Raw genomic sequence first — 8,716 nt, forward strand, 5'->3', positions numbered from 1 at the left:
GAATCCAGCCCCCTGCCTCATGGTGGAGGGAAGGACTGAATCCAGCCTCCTGCCTCAGGGCACCCACCTGCTTCTCGGAAATGGGCAAATATCACTGCCTTTTCCCAAAACCTATTCCAGTGCCTTGCCTTCCAGCCTTCCTCTTCCAACTGGACACATCTCCCAAGAAAGGAGCTGCTGGTCTAAGCGGTGAGGCTGGAGCTAAAGGGGTGATCATTTACCATAAGACTTCCAGTACTGCCTCACCTGTGGATAAACCGTGACAAAACACTAATAGACTAGAGGGCCCTACTCAACTCAAATAGATACTGCTCAAATCCTACCCCCAGTACCTGTGAGTGTGACTTATTTAGAAATAGGGCCACTGAAGCTGAAATTAAGGATCTCGAGATGAGATCATCTTGGATTTAGGATAGGTCTTAAATCCAATGACCACGGATCTAACACAACAAATGAGAGGGAGATGCAGACACAGGAGAAGGCCGTGTGAAGATGAGGAGGAGACTGAAGTAATGTGTCCACAAAGGCAACGACGCCCAGGATTGCCAGCAACTGCCAGAAGTTAGCAGGGCCAAGGAACGGATTCTCCCTCAGAACCTCCAGGAGGAATATATCCTACTGGCATCTTGATTCCAGAACTGCGAGAGAATCAAGTTTTGCTGTTTTCAGCCACCCAGCGGGTTGTACTTGGTTACAGCAGCCCCAGGAACTAGTACAGCTGTGGCCCTCAGCAGCCAGGTGCCTCCAGATGGGATTTTGGTGATGTGATCTTGGAATAACCATCTCCCAAAGAACAAGTGTCCCTACATGGATGGAACGATGGGCCATCATGGGTGCCAGATGGGAGCACCCAATAGGATTTAGCCACACCCCAGAGGCACCCAGTATATTGTTTCCAAAGTCATCTGAAGGCTGCCATCTTTAGAGGCAATGGCCTTTGGGTCAGTGAGGGGTTGAGCTCAGTGTTTTGGTTGATTTTAACTCAAAGAATAACAGGGGAAAAACTCCATTTATTCTTCAACTCTCAGTCTATGAACTCACAGACTTCATACCCCTGAACAGTAGAAAGGGCTCTGGATTTCAACGTTCAGGCTTGATCTCAGTTTCCCAGTCTGTGGAGTAACTTTGCCACCCTCAGGAATGCTATATGACTCAGGGGTATGTGTGTGCACACACATGTTCACACCTACCCCAGCACAACATTCAAAAGATGGCTACATTTTTTCAATGGTGATCACTGGGCTAAGTCCAAATGCAGCTTGACCACTCACCAGCTATGTGACCCCAGGCAAGTCACATCCCCTGTTTCCTCATCTGTAAATCCAGGGCTAATACTACATATCAGAATTATAATAAAAAGGAGAGACAAATGCCACGAGCCTTCAATGCTGGGCTCAGTTTAATGTTGGGCATTATTTGTAATCATTATCAGAGCTAGGTCTAAACATTGAGCTGTGTTCATCTTCTGGTGTCACCCAAGGCAAAGCCCATTTCCCTTCAGCACCCAAGTGTCCTCATTTGCTCACTGAGGGACAGGATGGCTCTGACAACCCATGTAGCTGCTGATGAACAGGGATTCACTGTGAAGCTGGCCCAGGAGGGTCTGAGGGAACTTGCACCAAAAGACAGCAGATGTCCCCATCAATGTCTGGGCCCTGCTCCTGGGCTTTCTTCACCACAGCCAGGCTCATTAGCTGGGCTCAGAGGGGCCTGGCCTTCCATCCATGAGATGGGACGCCTGGAGGAAACCCATCTCTCTGGGACACCATGTCACTGACGGACTAGTCTCCTGGTTTGTTTCTACACTTCTGACAAGACAGGCATGTCAGCCTCTGGGACCCTCTCTGTGTTCTGATTGAAAACCCAATTTATTTATTTTTTTTTCCAAGAACCTCCTGCAATGCTTGTTGCCACCAATATTCTTAGTTGTCCTCAGGAGAAAACAAGCAACTTAAGAGTAGTAAGAAAACATAACCACGTCTCTCCAGAGCTAGCTTTCCCCAGCATTCCTTTGCTCAGTGAATGATGTATTGCTGGCTACAGCGGGGAAGGGGCATGGGTGCCACCCTTTCCTCTGCAGCCTTATGGAGCCCAGCCCTCCCCTCTGCAGTCCAGGTGGCAGTCAGGCCCCCAGCATCTCTGGCCTGCAGCAACACGGAGTTGAGGTTGGACTCGTGCACCTGCCAGGCTTCCTGGAGCAGAAACAGCACGACACAGCACAGCAGAGAATCACACACAATATATAAGGGATACTGCCAAGCACGGGCTGCCTTCTGAAGGCCAGGGACGGGGAAAGCATTTTCTGGCTGGAGGGAGAAGGTGACATAATATTTTCTCCATCCATTATTAGAGAATTAATTGGGTGACATGGTAAAGAAAATTGAAAACCAAATACTTCCAGGCACAAAAATGGTAAAGAGGTGAGTTCGTTATCTCTGCACATAACTCTGGATGCTGGTGTTTACCCTCAGGACCCATGAAGTCCAGCTTCTCCTACACACCCGACAAGAGGGATGCCTTCTCTCACCAGTAGGGGGCAGTGGTGAAGGTCTGCACAGACCCACTCTGGATGTTATGAGAGCAATTGCCAACAGCTTGAAAGCGAAATTATAGGGAACATGGCTTTGGAAAAATAAACACTCTCATTAACACCACACAGGAGGAAAAAAAGAAAGAAGTGTCTCTAGTTTAAATGGGAAACTCTTAGGTCAACTTAGAATTTCCAGTAACAGAATGACAGAATGAGTGACCTGTTTTAAGAATGAATACAGAAGAGAGGTGGAGACCTCTAAGCAAAGGCCGTGGCCCAGAGGAGACTGAGGTTACAAAAGTAAAGATCTCAAGAAGATATTTTTGGAGCAGGAAGAAGCAGCAGCAAAAGATGGGTCTTCAAATTTAGAGCAGATGGTTCAGCAAGAAATCACATTCACTTATCTATACTTCTGTTTATTTTCTTTCTCCTTCAAAGAGTCTTCTTCAACCCCAAAAGGCAGAACAAATGTGATTATGAAGGAACCAGACCCAGAAATAAAGGGGGTAAAAAAAGACATGTTCATGTGACTTCAAATCCTCTGGAATGCCTAAGGTCTCAGATGCTGACAAAACGGGAGACACACACAGGGATGGCATGGAAAAAAATATGGAAAAACAAAGAAATACCACAAGACTTACACTAGGCAACTGTCCAGTTCTTAATGACTGATCAGCAGATTCTGGAAATGATATTGGCAAAATTACAGAGTAACATTAACCAACAGTTTGTAGTGTTTTTTTTTTTTTTTTTTTTTGAAACAGAGCCTCAAGCTACCCAGAGCTCTACACCCTGGGTAGAGTGCTGTGGCATCACAGCTCACAGCAACCTCTAACTCCTGAGCTTAAGTGATTCTCTTGCCTCAGCCTCCCAAGCACTGGAACCACAGGCACCCACCACAACGCCCAGCTATCTTTTGGTGGTAGTTGTCATTGTTTGGCAGGCCCGGGCCAGATTTGAACCCACCAGCTCTGGTGTATGTGGCTGCGCCTTTGCCGCTTGAGCTACAGGAGCTGAGCCTGTTTGGGGATCTTAAAGAAAAAAAAACTGGCAACGAATCTGAGTGCAAAGGGATGTGCTGCAAACAAACTGAATCTGACTAAGCTCTTCTATTTTCCTAAGGCCACTAGTTTGAATAAACTGGGGGAAAGCGGACAGTGAATCTCATCTGACAATGTCTTCCCTGATAATCTGGACCACAGAAGGGGCCGCACGCACAGATTCATCCATTGGTGGGCACAGCCAGTGGGAGAGGCCACCAGTGGCCCGATCCTCGCCTCATCTGCCACAGCAGATCTTTTTGTCGAACATGAGCTGGAGTGCATGAGTCAAGACCATAGTAGGTCACCAACAGGCTACAGCAACAAGGTGCAATCCATACTGTGAGAATGAACACGGAAAGTTCTGTGTTAAAAGAACAAAAGAAACTACACAAGGACCGAACAGGGAACCTCGACTGAAAGGAGTTTCAGTGAAACAAGACCTGGGATCTTTTTTGCCTGTCTCCAAGTTCAGTTTGGTGATACAGCTGTTAAAACAAACAAGCAAATACTATTTACAGAAGTATACAGAGGGGAAAAGAGCATTCCTGAGAGCCACTCATTTAATCGCAGAACAGCACCACAAGATAGGCATAAAAATATCCCCATCTTCATACAAGATGGGTCTAGACCATCTCATAGGTCCAGAAGGTAGAACAAATGGCTCAGAGAAGACAGCAGGATGCAAGGAGAACGGCATTTACCTTCTGTGCCCTTCCTCCCCCAGATCCATCACCCCAACATAAACTTGAGAAAAAAACGTCAGGAAACCACAAAATACTCTACCAGGACTCCTCACAGATGTCACCATCACTGGAAACAACCCAAGTGCCATCAACCCACGAATGGATTAATAAACTGTGGTACATTAATACTACAGAGCCATAAAAAAGATGGAGACTTTACACCTTTCGTATTAACCTAGATAAAGCTGGAGAACGTCCTCTTTAGTAAGATAGCTAATGTATTCAATACTAATAAGAAGCAGGTAGATAAACTAATACATGCCCACACAAGAGAAAAACTCAATTAATCTGGGGGAGGGGATGGGGGGATTGGTGTGCTCCCACCCAATGGGCAAGAGGTAAGAGTATAGAGCGTAGCTGTGGGACACAACTACGACAGGGACCTTACCTAACAAATACAGAAACACCAAACCTAATTGTTTGTTTAAGTTTCAGATTAATTTGAGGATACAAAGTCTGAGAAAGTGTCACAGCCGAGGGGGAATCTAAAGAGATGAGGACTAAATGTAATGGGATGTCTCCAATGGACTCCTCAGAAAGGAAAATGATTTTACTTTAAAACGAAGGACATCTGGGGGCGGCGCCTATGGCTCAAAGGAGTAAGGCGGCGGCCCCATATGCCGGAGATAGCAGGTTCAAACCCAGCCCTGGCCAAAAACAAACAACAACAACAACAACAACAAAACTAGATAATGTATCAATAATGGTCCATTAATTGTGACCAATGCATCATATTAATGTAAGACATAACAATGGCAGAATCTGGGTATGGGGGGGTCTATGGCAAAGTTCTTCACTGTCTTCACAACTTTTGGTGAATCTATTGTCAAATAAAAAGATATATAAAAAGAAGATGGGGCTCTGAGGAGCCACATTCCGAACTACAGTCCTGCTTGTGAGACTCTGATGTCTGTGTCCCCCACCCGACTGGAACCCCAGGAGCGGGAGGACTGCACCAGTCTCATTCACTGTGACATCCCACCTCCCTGGACGTGGTAGGCACTCGTGAATAAATGACACAAAAAAAGCAGGGGGCATAACATACATCTGAAAACATCTGAAGGACGGTTGAACAGGGCTGAACCCAGTTATTTTAGATGATTCTAGAGTAGTGCTGTCCAGAAGCATAACATTGAGTTAATACGGAATTGAAATGTTTCCAGTAGGTATGTTATACAGTTAAAAAGAAAAGGTAAGACTAATGCTAATAACATATTTAACTCAATATATCTAAAATATTATCCTTTTACCAAGAATATAAAAATATATTAATATCAATATAAAGTACATTTATGTATACGTGTAAGTTGGTAAGATATTCTGTATGTTTCTCAATTTAAGTCTTCCAGAGCCAGTGTGTATTTCACACGGGTCAAGAGCTCAGCAGCTACGCGCACAGTAGCTACTGTGTGGGACAGCATAGCTCTAGAAGGCAAAACCAGAACTTGGAAATTACATGGGACCAGCCTCCCCATGGGGACTGGATTTTAGCCCTGAACCATGTGTGGATGTGGCTGTAACAATGGACTTGGAAAGACACTCTTCCCAGAACGAAGGCATCTATGCGGATGGTGGGTAACTACCTGCTGGAAATCCCCGAGGAAGAACTCTGTCATGGGCTTGGAGTTTAACCTGGATGAGCGCTAAGGTCCCCTCCAACTCTTACACAGCTGACTGTGGGATCCACACCCTGGAAGCCTGATACCACGGTAACAAACTCTGCCTGATGCTTACAGAAAGCAGAGGTGACACACAGCACACACAATCCCTCTGCTGGGGCCGCTGGGGGGCATCACCACCCTCTTTGTCTCAAGACGAGAAAACAAGCTCAGAGTAGACAGAGAGAGCCTTACAGAGTGCTGACCCCGCCCCAAGGTGGAGGGCAGGAGCACAGGCGACCAGCTAGGGGCAGGTGCCCTGTCCGAGGAAAACTGTCAAAGGCCCCACTGCCGTCACACAGGTTTTATGCACACTCAGCAGCTCGGGATCAGGAGGGGTTGAGGTTCCAGCAGTGACCAGGGCAGGGGCAGTGTGCAGACCTTGCTCTTGCTCTGAATCCAAGGACCTTGGAGACCAGAGTTTGCTTTACTGACAGTGGCTGTGTCACTCAGTCTTTAAAGTCACACCCTTGTAAGGTCATCCACCAACCGCTCTGCAGAACATCTGCCCAAAATAGCTCTGACATCTGGATGTTAAAAAAAAAAAGAAAAGTCATCACTGTGAAATTACCAAGAACATCTGACCCTCATCATGTAGCACTTTTGTTTCTGTCCAGCTTGAACTAACAGGGGAAAAAAGCGTCAGTGGAAATGTGCGCATCTTCTCAGAACGGCCACTCTGCGGGCTTCACGGCTGCTCTTGCTGTCCCCATCTCTTAACGACAAGCACACACCCAGCACACACTAGAAAGTCACTGGTCTGTTCTGCCCAAGATAGGATCAGAAAACAAGATCGCATTACTCCAAAGACCCTCCTCGATTCCTATTCCAAGCTGAAGCCCCTGGTCTTGGCACACCCACCCTCCCTCATCAAGCTTGGCTCCCAGCTACTTCTGCTTATTAAAAAACAAAAACCTCCCCCAACACACATACACTTCAACTCCATTTCTAAACCTATCTGGTTCCATAGAGCAAATCTCTGTGCACTGTAGACTCCTAACATCCACAGAATAAAGTCCAAGAGCTCCCCCTCTCCCTTCCTGGGCAGTCCTAGTGTGGACACACGGCCCAAAAGCCGTTTCCTGAGACTGACACACTCCCGAGCCCCCGAGCCTTCACATATACTGTTCCCTCTCCTAAAATCCCTCCATCCACCTCCTAACCAGGCAAATCACACCTCTATTTCTAGTTCTAGCTCAGATATCACCTCCCTTGTGAAGCAGTGGACCCTGAACATTCTGTGTTCCCTAGTTCACCTGTTATTTGTACCTCTGTAGGGGTATGAGACCAGACACAAAAGAAATGCACAACATAACACAGGCAGTGATAAATCTTATGAAGCAATCACAACAGAGGTGGGTGACAGGGTGACATGGGGCAGGAGGCAACTCTGAAAGGGTAGTCAGAGACGTCTGTTCTGCAGAGAGGGGTTTGAGCTGGGGCCCAACAGATGACGTCAGTGTCTGGGGGCCAAGCACCCCGCACAGGGCAGAGAGAAGCGTGACAGTGTTAGACCCCTGTGAGCTTGATGGATTTTAAGAACAGCGAGTGAGGCTGGGAGGCTGCGTCACACTGGCAGGAACAGATCAGGAGGGCACAGGTCAAAGAGGAGGCAGGCTCTCTCTCCTGGTTGTGATAAGCAGCCTGGGTTCTAGCTGAGGTGGAATGAAGAGCCACTGGAATATTTTAAGCAGGAATGTGACCTCAGGATGATTCGGTTGCTGAGTAACTGGACGCAGGGGACAGTGGTAGGTGGTGAGGGCCAAGACCAGCACAGTGGGTAGGAGGTGGTGACAGGTGATGGGTTGGGACGTCACTTGGAGATAGAGCTGAGAGCATTTATTGATGGGTAGGGCTGGGAATGAGGGCAAGGGCTTTTAACCACTTCCCCACCATACCAGTGTGAGTTCTTAGAAAGCAGAGGCCACTTCCTGACTCTGGGTGCAGGCGCCATGCCTCCACGTGTGACACTGTGTGACAACTTCTCTGCACAAAGCCCTACAAGGGGCTCCCCAGGTGTTGACAACGCAGTGTAGTGTGAACTCAACAGTCTGCTCTCAAATAAGCCATTCTGCTGTGGCCCACATCTCCCCGAGAGTAAGGGCCAGGCAGAGTGCTCAGCCCCCAAGGGTGCACAAGCTACACCCACTGAATGTCCACCAAGGCACTGAAGGGGCCGCAGGTGCCAAAAGCTTCGATACTGAGAACAAAGGCAGCATTGCTGGGGAAAGCCCAGGAGACCAGATGCAAGAGACCCTGCTCATTTGCATGTGACCATCACTAACTGAGTTGGTTAGAGATCAGTCCCACTGACTTTTGGGCAATACCCCCTGGAAATACCCTAAACACCACCAGGGGTTTTAGGCATCAGGGGGCCTGAAGGATTCATTTTTAGCTGGAGGAAATTCCAGCAATATTCCCTGCTCCTTTGGTTACAAAATCTCTTTGATTAAAAGGTTCCACGAGCAACTTGCATTCTTGCTCAGAGATGCCAGTCACTGTGCATTTACTAAGCTGCCACTTCTTTCTCCTCCTCCCTCCCTTGCTGTGCCTGAAACAACTCTGAATATTTCCTCCCACGTCTTCCTGAATGGCCCCGGATGTCAGTAATCTCTTGGAAATTGGCCACTGCTGCTGTTAATGTCTGGGCTGTCAGACCCCTAACAGCCCTTGGGTTTGTCATGGGCTATTAACTAGCTAACTCTTCATTAAGTGTTGGTAAAGATCAATTTCTCGGGGGGG

The 8,716-nt window shown here is 47.5% G+C and overlaps 1 protein-coding gene across 1 annotated transcript in view; it reads right to left on the reverse strand.

Moving 5' to 3' along the window:
- The window catches only part of SLCO3A1 (solute carrier organic anion transporter family member 3A1), a 266,408-nt gene that overhangs the window by 102,522 nt on the left and 155,170 nt on the right, over nucleotides 1–8,716 (reverse strand). The window lies entirely within an intron of this gene.

Source organism: Otolemur garnettii, unplaced genomic scaffold (genome assembly GCF_000181295.1).
Source record: "Otolemur garnettii isolate 467f Iridium unplaced genomic scaffold, OtoGar3 scaffold00029, whole genome shotgun sequence".
NCBI lineage: Eukaryota > Metazoa > Chordata > Mammalia > Primates > Galagidae > Otolemur > Otolemur garnettii.